At 43.7% G+C, this 16247-nt stretch overlaps 4 non-coding genes and 13 pseudogenes across 4 annotated transcripts; all 17 read right to left on the bottom strand.

Moving 5' to 3' along the window:
• Positions 1–719: 719 nt before the first annotated feature.
• Positions 720–843, bottom strand: LOC140018518 (5S ribosomal RNA; annotated as a pseudogene).
• Positions 844–1755: 912 nt separating this feature from the next.
• LOC140019945 (5S ribosomal RNA) lies at positions 1756–1873 on the bottom strand (annotated as a pseudogene).
• A 925-nt stretch (positions 1874–2798) lies between these two features.
• LOC140019944 (5S ribosomal RNA) lies at positions 2799–2916 on the bottom strand (annotated as a pseudogene).
• Positions 2917–3328: 412 nt separating this feature from the next.
• LOC140017499 (5S ribosomal RNA) lies at positions 3329–3447 on the bottom strand. The gene has a single exon (XR_011823808.1). It is a non-coding gene; the product is annotated as a 5S ribosomal RNA (ribosomal RNA).
• Positions 3448–4373: 926 nt separating this feature from the next.
• On the bottom strand, positions 4374–4491 carry LOC140019943 (5S ribosomal RNA; annotated as a pseudogene).
• A 925-nt stretch (positions 4492–5416) lies between these two features.
• Positions 5417–5534, bottom strand: LOC140019246 (5S ribosomal RNA; annotated as a pseudogene).
• A 411-nt stretch (positions 5535–5945) lies between these two features.
• On the bottom strand, positions 5946–6064 carry LOC140017802 (5S ribosomal RNA). The gene has a single exon (XR_011824108.1). It is a non-coding gene; the product is annotated as a 5S ribosomal RNA (ribosomal RNA).
• Positions 6065–6990: 926 nt separating this feature from the next.
• On the bottom strand, positions 6991–7108 carry LOC140019941 (5S ribosomal RNA; annotated as a pseudogene).
• Positions 7109–8027: 919 nt separating this feature from the next.
• On the bottom strand, positions 8028–8151 carry LOC140018517 (5S ribosomal RNA; annotated as a pseudogene).
• Positions 8152–9063: 912 nt separating this feature from the next.
• LOC140019940 (5S ribosomal RNA) lies at positions 9064–9181 on the bottom strand (annotated as a pseudogene).
• A 925-nt stretch (positions 9182–10106) lies between these two features.
• LOC140019939 (5S ribosomal RNA) lies at positions 10107–10224 on the bottom strand (annotated as a pseudogene).
• A 412-nt stretch (positions 10225–10636) lies between these two features.
• Positions 10637–10755, bottom strand: LOC140017498 (5S ribosomal RNA). The gene has a single exon (XR_011823807.1). It is a non-coding gene; the product is annotated as a 5S ribosomal RNA (ribosomal RNA).
• Positions 10756–11681: 926 nt separating this feature from the next.
• On the bottom strand, positions 11682–11799 carry LOC140019938 (5S ribosomal RNA; annotated as a pseudogene).
• A 925-nt stretch (positions 11800–12724) lies between these two features.
• LOC140019245 (5S ribosomal RNA) lies at positions 12725–12842 on the bottom strand (annotated as a pseudogene).
• Positions 12843–13253: 411 nt separating this feature from the next.
• LOC140017800 (5S ribosomal RNA) lies at positions 13254–13372 on the bottom strand. Its single transcript, XR_011824106.1, has one exon. It is a non-coding gene; the product is annotated as a 5S ribosomal RNA (ribosomal RNA).
• Positions 13373–14292: 920 nt separating this feature from the next.
• Positions 14293–14416, bottom strand: LOC140018516 (5S ribosomal RNA; annotated as a pseudogene).
• Positions 14417–15328: 912 nt separating this feature from the next.
• Positions 15329–15446, bottom strand: LOC140019937 (5S ribosomal RNA; annotated as a pseudogene).
• Between the last annotated feature and the right edge of the window lie 801 nt (positions 15447–16247).

The following is a 16247-nucleotide window of genomic DNA, read 5'->3' as shown; positions in this document are numbered from 1 at the left end:
CTTCACGCTTGCGCTTATACATTTGCGCCGACAACTTTGACCGACGATCCGGGCTTCGATCCAGCCGTACCGTTCCTGACTTGTCTCGCGCCTTCAGATCCGCCTTCATGCTTCGATGAGAAGCAAAATATAAAGCAATCGTTCCGACGGAGCTAAATTACTACAGCATAAAGAACGAAGGGGAAATTTGGATTTCGAAACAAAAAAGGGAGGGGTGCAACACGAGGATTTCCCAGGGGGTCACCTAGGGGTGTCAACGGGCCAGGTCCGGGCCGGAATTCATTATTCCGGACCCGGACCCGGATCCGACCCGTTTACCCGACGGGTCTTTTATTCGGTGTTCCGGATCCGGACCCGACGAGTCTCGGTTCCGGGTCGGGTCTACCCGAACAAATTTGCCAAAATTTATAATTTCTAACAAAAAAGAGAAAAAGATATATTTGTAAACAAATTTCTAGCTAATGCAAAGAAAAAACCAAATAAGAAAATAAATCAAATTGATTTTACTCAAATACATCATCCTAATCAAATTATATTGATAATATATATTTTTTATAAATTATTAAATCATTTATATCCGGATCCGGGTCTAATACGGGTCGGAATACTATATTCCGTATCCGACCCGTTTTTTTGTTTGAAAAAACGGATCCGGATCCGGATAACGGAATGAAATCCCTACCCTTACCCGCAAAAATTCCAGGGATCCGATCCGGATCCGGGTGTAGACCCGACCCGTTGACAGGCCTAGGGTCACCCATCCTAGTACTACTGTCGCCCAAGCACGCTTAACTTCGGAGTTCTGATGGGATCCGGTGCATTAGTGCTGGTATGATCGCACCCGCCATGTTCCTTTCGCTTTATTCTTTTAAACTGCCACGTCCTGTGAAGCAGTTTGGCTTTTCTGGACCCGAATTCATTCTAAGCGTCAATTCATGAATTTCCTCACATCCTTTTATTTATTTACTTTTATATTTTTTTCTTGTTGCTTTGCACCTTTTTTTTCCCTCGTCGCACAACTCTCAATTATCCTGAAATTGATCCTTCACGCTTGCGCTTATACATTTGCGCCGACAACTTTGACCGACGATCCGGGCTTCGATCCAGCCGTACCGTTCCTGACTTGTCTCGCGCCTTCAGATCCGCCTTCATGCTTCGATGAGAAGCAAAATATAAAGCAATCGTTCCGACGGAGCTAAATTACTACAGCATAAAGAACGAAGGGAAAATTTTGATTTCGAAACAAAAAAGGGAGGGGTGCAACACGAGGATTTCCCAGGGGGTCACCTAGGGGTGTCAACGGGCCGGGTCTGGGCCGGAATTCATTATTCCGGACCCGGACCCGGATCCGACGGGTCTTTTATTCGGTGTTTCGGATCCGGACCCGGCGAGTCTCGGATCCGGGTTGTGGTCTACCCGAACAAATTTGCCAAAATTTATAATTTCTAACAAAAAAGAGAAAAAGATATATTTGTAAACAAATTTCTAGCTAATGCAAAGAAAAAACCAAATAAGAAAATAAATCAAATTGATTTTACTCAAATACATCATCCTAATCAAATTATATTGATAATATATATTTTTTATAAATTATTAAATCATTTATATCCGGATCCGGGTCTAATACGGGTCGGAATACTATATTCCGTATCCGACCCGTTTTTTTGTTTGAAAAAACGGATCGGATCCGGATAACGGAATTAAATCCCTACCCATACCCGCAAAAATTCCAGGGATCCGATCCGGATCCGGGTGTAGACCCGACCCGTTGACCGGCCTAGGGTCACCCATCCTAGTACTACTGTCGCCCAAGCACGCTTAACTTCGAAGTTCTGATGGGATCCGGTGCATTAGTGCTGGTATGATCGCACCCGCCATGTTCCTTTCGCTTTATTCTTTTAAACTGCCACGTCCTGTGAAGCAGTTTGGCTTTTCTGGACCCGAATTCATTCTAAGCGTCAATTCATGAATTTCCTCACATCCTTTTATTTATTTACTTTTATATTTTTTTCTTGTTGCTTTGCACCTTTTTTTTCCCTCGTCGCACAACTCTCAATTATCCTGAAATTGATCCTTCACGCTTGCGCTTATACATTTGCGCCGACAACTTTGACCGACGATCCGGGCTTCGATCCAGCCGTACCGTTCCTGACTTGTCTCGCGCTTTCAGATCCGCCTTCATGCTTCGATGAGAAGCAAAATATAAAGCAATCGTTCCGACGGAGCTAAATTACTACAGCATAAAGAACGAAGGGGAAATTTGGATTTCGAAACAAAAAAGGGAGGGGTGCAACACGAGGATTTCCCAGGGGGTCACCTAGGGGTGTCAACGGGCCGGGTCCGGGCCGGAATTCATTATTCCGGACCCGGACCCGGATCCGACCCGTTTACCCGACGGGTCTTTTATTCGGTGTTTCGGATCCAGACCCGCCGAGTCTCGGATCCGGGTCGGGTCTACCCGAACAAATTTCCCAAAATTTATAATTTCTAACAAAAAAGAGAAAAAGATATATTTGTAAACAAATTTCTAGCTAATGCAAAGAAAAAACCAAATAAGAAAATAAATCAAATTGATTTTACTCAAATACATCATCCTAATCAAATTATATTGATAATATATATTTTTTATAAATTATTAAATCATTTATATCCGGATCCGGGTCTAATACGGGTCGGAATACTATATTCCGTATCCGACCCGTTTTTTTGTTTGAAAAAACGGATCCGGATCCGGATAACGGAATTAAATCCCTACCCATACCCGCAAAAATTTCAGGGATCCGATCCGGATCCGGGTGTAGACCCGACCCGTTGACCGGCCTAGGGTCACCCATCCTAGTACTACTGTCGCCCAAGCACGCTTAACTTCGAAGTTCTGATGGGATCCGGTGCATTAGTGCTGGTATGATCGCACCCGCCATGTTCCTTTCGCTTTATTCTTTTAAACTGTCACGTCCTGTGAAGCAGTTTGGCTTTTCTGGACCCGAATTCATTCTAAGCGTCAATTCATGAATTTCCTCTCATCCTCTTATTTATTTACTTTTACATTTTTTTCTTGTTGATTTGCACCATTTTTTTTCCCTCGTCGCGCAACTCTCAATTATCCTGAAATTGATCCTTCACGCTTGCGCTTATACATTTGCGCCGAAAACTTTGACCGACGATCCGGGCTTCGATCCAGCCGTACCGTTCCTGACTTGTCTCGCGCCTTCAGATCCGCCTTCATGCTTCGATGAGAAGCAAAATATAAAGCAATCGTTCCGACGGAGCTAAATGACTACAGCATAAAGAACGAAGGGGAAATTTGAATTTCGAAACAAAAAAGGGAGGGGTGCAACACGAGGACTTCCCAGGGGGTCACCCATCCTAGTACTACTCTCGCCCAAGCACGCTTAACTTCGGAGTTCTGATGGGATCCGGTGCATTAGTGCTGGTATGATCGCACCCGACATGTTTCTTTCGCTTTATTCTTTTAAACTGCCCCGTCCTGTGAAGCAGTGTGGCTTTTCTGGACCCGAATTCATTTTAAGCGTCAATTCAAGAATTTCTCCTCATCCTTTTATTTATTTACTTTTACATTTTTTTCTTGTTGATTTGCACCATTTTTTTTTCCCTCGTCGCGCAACTCTCAATTATCCTGAAATTGATCTTTCACGCTTGCGCTTATACATTTGCGCCGACAACTTTGACCGACGATCCGGGCTTCGATCCAGCGGTACCGTTCCTGACTTGTCTCGCGCCTTCAGATCCGCCTTCATGCTTCGATGAGAAGCAAAATATAAAGCAATCGTTCCGACGGAGCTAAATTACTACAGCATAAAGAACGAAGGGGAAATTTGGATTTCGAAACAAAAAAGGGAGGGGTGCAACACGAGGATTTCCCAGGGGGTCACCTAGGGGTGTCAACGGGCCGGGTCCGGGCCGGAATTCATTATTCCGGACCCGGACCCGGATCCGACCCGTTTACCCGACGGGTCTTTTATTCGGTGTTTCGGATCCGGACCCGGCGAGTCTCGGATCCGGGTCGGGTCTACCCGAACAAATTTCCCAAAATTTACAATTTCTAACAAAAAAGAGAAAAAGATATATTTGTAATCAAATTTCTAGCTAATGCAAAGAAAAAACCAAATAAGAAAATAAATCAAATTGATTTTACTCAAATACATCATCCTAATCAAATTATATTGATAATATATATTTTTTATAAATTATTAAATCATTTATATCCGGATCCGGGTCTAATACGGGTCGGAATACTATATTCCGTATCCGACCCGTTTTTTTGTTTGAAAAAACGGATCGGATCCGGATAACGGAATTAAATCCCTACCCATACCCGCAAAAATTCCAGGGATCCGATCCGGATCCGGGTGTAGACCCGACCCGTTGACCGGCCTAGGGTCACCCATCCTAGTACTACTGTCGCCCAAGCACGCTTAACTTCGAAGTTCTGATGGGATCCGGTGCATTAGTGCTGGTATGATCGCACCCGCCATGTTCCTTTCGCTTTATTCTTTTAAACTGCCACGTCCTGTGAAGCAGTTTGGCTTTTCTGGACCCGAATTCATTCTAAGCGTCAATTCATGAATTTCCTCACATTCTTTTATTTATTTACTTTTATATTTTTTTCTTGTTGCTTTGCACCTTTTTTTTCCCTCGTCGCACAACTCTCAATTATCCTGAAATTGATCCTTCACGCTTGCGCTTATACATTTGCGCCGACAACTTTGACCGACGATCCGGGCTTCGATCCAGCCGTACCGTTCCTGACTTGTCTCGCGCCTTCAGATCCGCCTTCATGCTTCGATGAGAAGCAAAATATAAAGCAATCGTTCCGACGGAGCTAAATTACTACAGCATAAAGAACGAAGGGGAAATTTGGATTTCGAAACAAAAAAGGGAGGGGTGCAACACGAGGATTTCCCAGGGGGTCACCTAGGGGTGTCAACGGGCCAGGTCCGGGCCGGAATTCATTATTCCGGACCCGGACCCGGATCCGACCCGTTTACCCGACGGGTCTTTTATTCGGTGTTCCGGATCCGGACCCGACGAGTCTCGGTTCCGGGTCGGGTCTACCCGAACAAATTTGCCAAAATTTATAATTTCTAACAAAAAAGAGAAAAAGATATATTTGTAAACAAATTTCTAGCTAATGCAAAGAAAAAACCAAATAAGAAAATAAATCAAATTGATTTTACTCAAATACATCATCCTAATCAAATTATATTGATAATATATATTTTTTATAAATTATTAAATCATTTATATCCGGATCCGGGTCTAATACGGGTCGGAATACTATATTCCGTATCCGACCCGTTTTTTTGTTTGAAAAAACGGATCCGGATCCGGATAACGGAATTAAATCCCTACCCATACCCGCAAAAATTTCAGGGATCCGATCCGGATCCGGGTCTAGACCCGACCCGTTGACAGGCCTAGGGTCACCCATCCTAGTACTACTGTCGCCCAAGCACGCTTAACTTCGGAGTTCTGATGGGATCCGGTGCATTAGTGCTGGTATGATCGCACCCGCCATGTTCCTTTCGCTTTATTCTTTTAAACTGCCACGTCCTGTGAAGCAGTTTGGCTTTTCTGGACCCGAATTCATTCTAAGCGTCAATTCATGAATTTCCTCTCATCCTTTTATTTATTTACTTTTATATTTTTTTCTTGTTGCTTTGCACCTTTTTTTTCACTCGTCGCACAACTCTCAATTATCCTGAAATTGATCCTTCACGCTTGCGCTTATACATTTGCGCCGACAACTTTGACCGACGATCCGGGCTTCGATCCAGCCGTACCGTTCCTGACTTGTCTCGCGCCTTCAGATCCGCCTTCATGCTTCGATGAGAAGCAAAATATAAAGCAATCGTTCCGACGGAGCTAAATTACTACAGCATAAAGAACGAAGGGGAAATTTGGATTTCGAAACAAAAAAGGGAGGGGTGCAACACGAGAACTTCCCAAGGGGTCACCCATCCTAGTACTACTCTCGCCCAAGCATGCTTAACTTCGGAGTTCTGATGGGATCCGGTGCATTAGTGCTGGTATGATCGCACCCGCCATGTTCCTTTCGCTTTATTCTTTTAAACTGCCCCGTCCTGTGAAGCAGTGTGGCTTTTCTGGACCCGAATTCATTTTAAGCGTCAATTCAAGAATTTCCCTTCATCCTTTTATTTATTTACTTTTACATTTTTTTCTTGTTGATTTGCACCATTTTTTTTTCCCTCGTCGCGCAACTCTCAATTATCCTGAAATTGATCCTTCACGCTTGCGCTTATACATTTGCGCCGACAACTTTGACCGACGATCCGGGCTTCGATCCAGCCGTACCGTTCCTGACTTGTCTCGCGCCTTCAGATCCGCCTTCATGCTTCGATGAGAAGCAAAATATAAAGCAATCGTTCCGACGGAGCTAAATTACTACAGCATAAAGAACGAAGGGGAAATTTGGATTTCGAAACAAAAAAGGGAGGGGTGCAACACGAGGATTTCCCAGGGGGTCACCTAGGGGTGTCAACGGGCCGGGTCCGGGCCGGAATTCATTATTCCGGACCCGGACCCGGATCCGACCCGTTTACCCGACGGGTCTTTTATTCGGTGTTTCGGATCCGGACCCGGCGAGTCTCGGATCCGGGTCGGGTCTACCCGAACAAATTTCCCAAAATTTACAATTTCTAACAAAAAAGAGAAAAAGATATATTTGTAATCAAATTTCTAGCTAATGCAAAGAAAAAACCAAATAAGAAAATAAATCAAATTGATTTTACTCAAATACATCATCCTAATCAAATTATATTGATAATATATATTTTTTATAAATTATTAAATCATTTATATCCGGATCCGGGTCTAATACGGGTCGGAATACTATATTCCGTATCCGACCCGTTTTTTTGTTTGAAAAAACGGATCGGATCCGGATAACGGAATTAAATCCCTACCCATACCCGCAAAAATTCCAGGGATCCGATCCGGATCCGGGTGTAGACCCGACCCGTTGACCGGCCTAGGGTCACCCATCCTAGTACTACTGTCGCCCAAGCACGCTTAACTTCGAAGTTCTGATGGGATCCGGTGCATTAGTGCTGGTATGATCGCACCCGCCATGTTCCTTTCGCTTTATTCTTTTAAACTGCCACGTCCTGTGAAGCAGTTTGGCTTTTCTGGACCCGAATTCATTCTAAGCGTCAATTCATGAATTTCCTCACATCCTTTTATTTATTTACTTTTATATTTTTTTCTTGTTGCTTTGCACCTTTTTTTTCCCTCGTCGCACAACTCTCAATTATCCTGAAATTGATCCTTCACGCTTGCGCTTATACATTTGCGCCGACAACTTTGACCGACGATCCGGGCTTCGATCCAGCCGTACCGTTCCTGACTTGTCTCGCGCCTTCAGATCCGCCTTCATGCTTCGATGAGAAGCAAAATATAAAGCAATCGTTCCGACGGAGCTAAATTACTACAGCATAAAGAACGAAGGGGAAATTTGGATTTCGAAACAAAAAAGGGAGGGGTGCAACACGAGGATTTCCCAGGGGGTCACCTAGGGGTGTCAACGGGCCAGGTCCGGGCCGGAATTCATTATTCCGGACCCGGACCCGGATCCGACCCGTTTACCCGACGGGTCTTTTATTCGGTGTTCCGGATCCGGACCCGACGAGTCTCGGTTCCGGGTCGGGTCTACCCGAACAAATTTGCCAAAATTTATAATTTCTAACAAAAAAGAGAAAAAGATATATTTGTAAACAAATTTCTAGCTAATGCAAAGAAAAAACCAAATAAGAAAATAAATCAAATTGATTTTACTCAAATACATCATCCTAATCAAATTATATTGATAATATATATTTTTTATAAATTATTAAATCATTTATATCCGGATCCGGGTCTAATACGGGTCGGAATACTATATTCCGTATCCGACCCGTTTTTTTGTTTGAAAAAACGGATCCGGATCCGGATAACGGAATGAAATCCCTACCCTTACCCGCAAAAATTTTAGGGATCCGATCCGGATCCGGGTGTAGACCCGACCCGTTGACAGGCCTAGGGTCACCCATCCTAGTACTACTGTCGCCCAAGCACGCTTAACTTCGGAGTTCTGATGGGATCCGGTGCATTAGTGCTGGTATGATCGCACCCGCCATGTTCCTTTCGCTTTATTCTTTTAAACTGCCACGTCCTGTGAAGCAGTTTGGCTTTTCTGGACCCGAATTCATTCTAAGCGTCAATTCATGAATTTCCTCACATCCTTTTATTTATTTACTTTTATATTTTTTTCTTGTTGCTTTGCACCTTTTTTTTCCCTCGTCGCACAACTCTCAATTATCCTGAAATTGATCCTTCACGCTTGCGCTTATACATTTGCGCCGACAACTTTGACCGACGATCCGGGCTTCGATCCAGCCGTACCGTTCCTGACTTGTCTCGCGCCTTCAGATCCGCCTTCATGCTTCGATGAGAAGCAAAATATAAAGCAATCGTTCCGACGGAGCTAAATTACTACAGCATAAAGAACGAAGGGAAAATTTTGATTTCGAAACAAAAAAGGGAGGGGTGCAACACGAGGATTTCCCAGGGGGTCACCTAGGGGTGTCAACGGGCCGGGTCTGGGCCGGAATTCATTATTCCGGACCCGGACCCGGATCCGACGGGTCTTTTATTCGGTGTTTCGGATCCGGACCCGGCGAGTCTCGGATCCGGGTTGTGGTCTACCCGAACAAATTTGCCAAAATTTATAATTTCTAACAAAAAAGAGAAAAAGATATATTTGTAAACAAATTTCTAGCTAATGCAAAGAAAAAACCAAATAAGAAAATAAATCAAATTGATTTTACTCAAATACATCATCCTAATCAAATTATATTGATAATATATATTTTTTATAAATTATTAAATCATTTATATCCGGATCCGGGTCTAATACGGGTCGGAATACTATATTCCGTATCCGACCCGTTTTTTTGTTTGAAAAAACGGATCGGATCCGGATAACGGAATTAAATCCCTACCCATACCCGCAAAAATTCCAGGGATCCGATCCGGATCCGGGTGTAGACCCGACCCGTTGACCGGCCTAGGGTCACCCATCCTAGTACTACTGTCGCCCAAGCACGCTTAACTTCGAAGTTCTGATGGGATCCGGTGCATTAGTGCTGGTATGATCGCACCCGCCATGTTCCTTTCGCTTTATTCTTTTAAACTGCCACGTCCTGTGAAGCAGTTTGGCTTTTCTGGACCCGAATTCATTCTAAGCGTCAATTCATGAATTTCCTCACATCCTTTTATTTATTTACTTTTATATTTTTTTCTTGTTGCTTTGCACCTTTTTTTTCCCTCGTCGCACAACTCTCAATTATCCTGAAATTGATCCTTCACGCTTGCGCTTATACATTTGCGCCGACAACTTTGACCGACGATCCGGGCTTCGATCCAGCCGTACCGTTCCTGACTTGTCTCGCGCTTTCAGATCCGCCTTCATGCTTCGATGAGAAGCAAAATATAAATCAATCGTTCCGACGGAGCTAAATTACTACAGCATAAAGAACGAAGGGGAAATTTGGATTTCGAAACAAAAAAGGGAGGGGTGCAACACGAGGATTTCCCAGGGGGTCACCTAGGGGTGTCAACGGGCCGGGTCCGGGCCGGAATTCATTATTCCGGACCCGGACCCGGATCCGACCCGTTTACCCGACGGGTCTTTTATTCGGTGTTTCGGATCCAGACCCGCCGAGTCTCGGATCCGGGTCGGGTCTACCCGAACAAATTTCCCAAAATTTATAATTTCTAACAAAAAAGAGAAAAAGATATATTTGTAAACAAATTTCTAGCTAATGCAAAGAAAAAACCAAATAAGAAAATAAATCAAATTGATTTTACTCAAATACATCATCCTAATCAAATTATATTGATAATATATATTTTTTATAAATTATTAAATCATTTATATCCGGATCCGGGTCTAATACGGGTCGGAATACTATATTCCGTATCCGACCCGTTTTTTTGTTTGAAAAAACGGATCCGGATCCGGATAACGGAATTAAATCCCTACCCATACCCGCAAAAATTTCAGGGATCCGATCCGGATCCGGGTGTAGACCCGACCCGTTGACCGGCCTAGGGTCACCCATCCTAGTACTACTGTCGCCCAAGCACGCTTAACTTCGAAGTTCTGATGGGATCCGGTGCATTAGTGCTGGTATGATCGCACCCGCCATGTTCCTTTCGCTTTATTCTTTTAAACTGTCACGTCCTGTGAAGCAGTTTGGCTTTTCTGGACCCGAATTCATTCTAAGCGTCAATTCATGAATTTCCTCTCATCCTCTTATTTATTTACTTTTACATTTTTTTCTTGTTGATTTGCACCATTTTTTTTCCCTCGTCGCGCAACTCTCAATTATCCTGAAATTGATCCTTCACGCTTGCGCTTATACATTTGCGCCGAAAACTTTGACCGACGATCCGGGCTTCGATCCAGCCGTACCGTTCCTGACTTGTCTCGCGCCTTCAGATCCGCCTTCATGCTTCGATGAGAAGCAAAATATAAAGCAATCGTTCCGACGGAGCTAAATGACTACAGCATAAAGAACGAAGGGGAAATTTGAATTTCGAAACAAAAAAGGGAGGGGTGCAACACGAGGACTTCCCAGGGGGTCACCCATCCTAGTACTACTCTCGCCCAAGCACGCTTAACTTCGGAGTTCTGATGGGATCCGGTGCATTAGTGCTGGTATGATCGCACCCGACATGTTTCTTTCGCTTTATTCTTTTAAACTGCCCCGTCCTGTGAAGCAGTGTGGCTTTTCTGGACCCGAATTCATTTTAAGCGTCAATTCAAGAATTTCTCCTCATCCTTTTATTTATTTACTTTTACATTTTTTTCTTGTTGATTTGCACCATTTTTTTTTCCCTCGTCGCGCAACTCTCAATTATCCTGAAATTGATCCTTCACGCTTGCGCTTATACATTTGCGCCGACAACTTTGACCGACGATCCGGGCTTCGATCCAGCGGTACCGTTCCTGACTTGTCTCGCGCCTTCAGATCCGCCTTCATGCTTCGATGAGAAGCAAAATATAAAGCAATCGTTCCGACGGAGCTAAATTACTACAGCATAAAGAACGAAGGGGAAATTTGGATTTCGAAACAAAAAAGGGAGGGGTGCAACACGAGGATTTCCCAGGGGGTCACCTAGGGGTGTCAACGGGCCGGGTCCGGGCCGGAATTCATTATTCCGGACCCGGACCCGGATCCGACCCGTTTACCCGACGGGTCTTTTATTCGGTGTTTCGGATCCGGACCCGGCGAGTCTCGGATCCGGGTCGGGTCTACCCGAACAAATTTCCCAAAATTTACAATTTCTAACAAAAAAGAGAAAAAGATATATTTGTAATCAAATTTCTAGCTAATGCAAAGAAAAAACCAAATAAGAAAATAAATCAAATTGATTTTACTCAAATACATCATCCTAATCAAATTATATTGATAATATATATTTTTTATAAATTATTAAATCATTTATATCCGGATCCGGGTCTAATACGGGTCGGAATACTATATTCCGTATCCGACCCGTTTTTTTGTTTGAAAAAACGGATCGGATCCGGATAACGGAATTAAATCCCTACCCATACCCGCAAAAATTCCAGGGATCCGATCCGGATCCGGGTGTAGACCCGACCCGTTGACCGGCCTAGGGTCACCCATCCTAGTACTACTGTCGCCCAAGCACGCTTAACTTCGAAGTTCTGATGGGATCCGGTGCATTAGTGCTGGTATGATCGCACCCGCCATGTTCCTTTCGCTTTATTCTTTTAAACTGCCACGTCCTGTGAAGCAGTTTGGCTTTTCTGGACCCGAATTCATTCTAAGCGTCAATTCATGAATTTCCTCACATCCTTTTATTTATTTACTTTTATATTTTTTTCTTGTTGCTTTGCACCTTTTTTTTCCCTCGTCGCACAACTCTCAATTATCCTGAAATTGATCCTTCACGCTTGCGCTTATACATTTGCGCCGACAACTTTGACCGACGATCCGGGCTTCGATCCAGCCGTACCGTTCCTGACTTGTCTCGCGCCTTCAGATCCGCCTTCATGCTTCGATGAGAAGCAAAATATAAAGCAATCGTTCCGACGGAGCTAAATTACTACAGCATAAAGAACGAAGGGGAAATTTGGATTTCGAAACAAAAAAGGGAGGGGTGCAACACGAGGATTTCCCAGGGGGTCACCTAGGGGTGTCAACGGGCCAGGTCCGGGCCGGAATTCATTATTCCGGACCCGGACCCGGATCCGACCCGTTTACCCGACGGGTCTTTTATTCGGTGTTCCGGATCCGGACCCGACGAGTCTCGGTTCCGGGTCGGGTCTACCCGAACAAATTTGCCAAAATTTATAATTTCTAACAAAAAAGAGAAAAAGATATATTTGTAAACAAATTTCTAGCTAATGCAAAGAAAAAACCAAATAAGAAAATAAATCAAATTGATTTTACTCAAATACATCATCCTAATCAAATTATATTGATAATATATATTTTTTATAAATTATTAAATCATTTATATCCGGATCCGGGTCTAATACGGGTCGGAATACTATATTCCGTATCCGACCCGTTTTTTTGTTTGAAAAAACGGATCCGGATCCGGATAACGGAATTAAATCCCTACCCATACCCGCAAAAATTTCAGGGATCCGATCCGGATCCGGGTCTAGACCCGACCCGTTGACAGGCCTAGGGTCACCCATCCTAGTACTACTGTCGCCCAAGCACGCTTAACTTCGGAGTTCTGATGGGATCCGGTGCATTAGTGCTGGTATGATCGCACCCGCCATGTTCCTTTCGCTTTATTCTTTTAAACTGCCACGTCCTGTGAAGCAGTTTGGCTTTTCTGGACCCGAATTCATTCTAAGCGTCAATTCATGAATTTCCTCTCATCCTTTTATTTATTTACTTTTATATTTTTTTCTTGTTGCTTTGCACCTTTTTTTTCACTCGTCGCACAACTCTCAATTATCCTGAAATTGATCCTTCACGCTTGCGCTTATACATTTGCGCCGACAACTTTGACCGACGATCCGGGCTTCGATCCAGCCGTACCGTTCCTGACTTGTCTCGCGCCTTCAGATCCGCCTTCATGCTTCGATGAGAAGCAAAATATAAAGCAATCGTTCCGACGGAGCTAAATTACTACAGCATAAAGAACGAAGGGGAAATTTGGATTTCGAAACAAAAAAGGGAGGGGTGCAACACGAGAACTTCCCAAGGGGTCACCCATCCTAGTACTACTCTCGCCCAAGCATGCTTAACTTCGGAGTTCTGATGGGATCCGGTGCATTAGTGCTGGTATGATCGCACCCGCCATGTTCCTTTCGCTTTATTCTTTTAAACTGCCCCGTCCTGTGAAGCAGTGTGGCTTTTCTGGACCCGAATTCATTTTAAGCGTCAATTCAAGAATTTCCCTTCATCCTTTTATTTATTTACTTTTACATTTTTTTCTTGTTGATTTGCACCATTTTTTTTTCCCTCGTCGCGCAACTCTCAATTATCCTGAAATTGATCCTTCACGCTTGCGCTTATACATTTGCGCCGACAACTTTGACCGACGATCCGGGCTTCGATCCAGCCGTACCGTTCCTGACTTGTCTCGCGCCTTCAGATCCGCCTTCATGCTTCGATGAGAAGCAAAATATAAAGCAATCGTTCCGACGGAGCTAAATTACTACAGCATAAAGAACGAAGGGGAAATTTGGATTTCGAAACAAAAAAGGGAGGGGTGCAACACGAGGATTTCCCAGGGGGTCACCTAGGGGTGTCAACGGGCCGGGTCCGGGCCGGAATTCATTATTCCGGACCCGGACCCGGATCCGACCCGTTTACCCGACGGGTCTTTTATTCGGTGTTTCGGATCCGGACCCGGCGAGTCTCGGATCCGGGTCGGGTCTACCCGAACAAATTTGCCAAAATTTATAATTTCTAACAAAAAAGAGAAAAAGATATATTTGTAAACAAATTTCTAGCTAATGCAAAGAAAAAACCAAATAAGAAAATAAATCAAATTGATTTTACTCAAATACATCATCCTAATCAAATTATATTGATAATATATATTTTTTATAAATTATTAAATCATTTATATCCGGATCCGGGTCTAATACGGGTCGGAATACTATATTCCGTATCCGACCCGTTTTTTTGTTTGAAAAAACGGATCGGATCCGGATAACGGAATTAAATCCCTACCCATACCCGCAAAAATTCCAGGGATCCGATCCGGATCCGGGTGTAGACCCGACCCGTTGACAGGCCTAGGGTCACCCATCCTAGTACTACTGTCGCCCAAGCACGCTTAACTTCGGAGTTCTGATGGGATCCGGTGCATTAGTGCTGGTATGATCGCACCCGCCATGTTCCTTTCGCTTTATTCTTTTAAACTGCCACGTCCTGTGAAGCAGTTTGGCTTTTCTGGACCCGAATTCATTCTAAGCGTCAATTCATGAATTTCCTCACATCCTTTTATTTATTTACTTTTATATTTTTTTCTTGTTGCTTTGCACCTTTTTTTTCCCTCGTCGCACAACTCTCAATTATCCTGAAATTGATCCTTCACGCTTGCGCTTATACATTTGCGCCGACAACTTTGACCGACGATCCGGGCTTCGATCCAGCCGTACCGTTCCTGACTTGTCTCGCGCCTTCAGATCCGCCTTCATGCTTCGATGAGAAGCAAAATATAAAGCAATCGTTCCGACGGAGCTAAATTACTACAGCATAAAGAACGAAGGGAAAATTTTGATTTCGAAACAAAAAAGGGAGGGGTGCAACACGAGGATTTCCCAGGGGGTCACCTAGGGGTGTCAACGGGCCGGGTCTGGGCCGGAATTCATTATTCCGGACCCGGACCCGGATCCGACGGGTCTTTTATTCGGTGTTTCGGATCCGGACCCGGCGAGTCTCGGATCCGGGTTGTGGTCTACCCGAACAAATTTGCCAAAATTTATAATTTCTAACAAAAAAGAGAAAAAGATATATTTGTAAACAAATTTCTAGCTAATGCAAAGAAAAAACCAAATAAGAAAATAAATCAAATTGATTTTACTCAAATACATCATCCTAATCAAATTATATTGATAATATATATTTTTTATAAATTATTAAATCATTTATATCCGGATCCGGGTCTAATACGGGTCGGAATACTATATTCCGTATCCGACCCGTTTTTTTGTTTGAAAAAACGGATCGGATCCGGATAACGGAATTAAATCCCTACCCATACCCGCAAAAATTCCAGGGATCCGATCCGGATCCGGGTGTAGACCCGACCCGTTGACCGGCCTAGGGTCACCCATCCTAGTACTACTGTCGCCCAAGCACGCTTAACTTCGAAGTTCTGATGGGATCCGGTGCATTAGTGCTGGTATGATCGCACCCGCCATGTTCCTTTCGCTTTATTCTTTTAAACTGCCACGTCCTGTGAAGCAGTTTGGCTTTTCTGGACCCGAATTCATTCTAAGCGTCAATTCATGAATTTCCTCACATCCTTTTATTTATTTACTTTTATATTTTTTTCTTGTTGCTTTGCACCTTTTTTTTCCCTCGTCGCACAACTCTCAATTATCCTGAAATTGATCCTTCACGCTTGCGCTTATACATTTGCGCCGACAACTTTGACCGACGATCCGGGCTTCGATCCAGCCGTACCGTTCCTGACTTGTCTCGCGCTTTCAGATCCGCCTTCATGCTTCGATGAGAAGCAAAATATAAAGCAATCGTTCCGACGGAGCTAAATTACTACAGCATAAAGAACGAAGGGGAAATTTGGATTTCGAAACAAAAAAGGGAGGGGTGCAACACGAGGATTTCCCAGGGGGTCACCTAGGGGTGTCAACGGGCCGGGTCCGGGCCGGAATTCATTATTCCGGACCCGGACCCGGATCCGACCCGTTTACCCGACGGGTCTTTTATTCGGTGTTTCGGATCCAGACCCGCCGAGTCTCGGATCCGGGTCGGGTCTACCCGAACAAATTTCCCAAAATTTATAATTTCTAACAAAAAAGAGAAAAAGATATATTTGTAAACAAATTTCTAGCTAATGCAAAGAAAAAACCAAATAAGAAAATAAATCAAATTGATTTTACTCAAATACATCATCCTAATCAAATTATATTGATAATATATATTTTTTATAAATTATTAAATCATTTATATCCGGATCCGGGTCTAATACGGGTC

Source organism: Coffea arabica, chromosome 11c (assembly GCF_036785885.1).
Source record: "Coffea arabica cultivar ET-39 chromosome 11c, Coffea Arabica ET-39 HiFi, whole genome shotgun sequence".
Lineage (NCBI taxonomy): Eukaryota > Viridiplantae > Streptophyta > Magnoliopsida > Gentianales > Rubiaceae > Coffea > Coffea arabica.
This window is presented reverse-complemented; position numbering and strand designations above follow the sequence as displayed.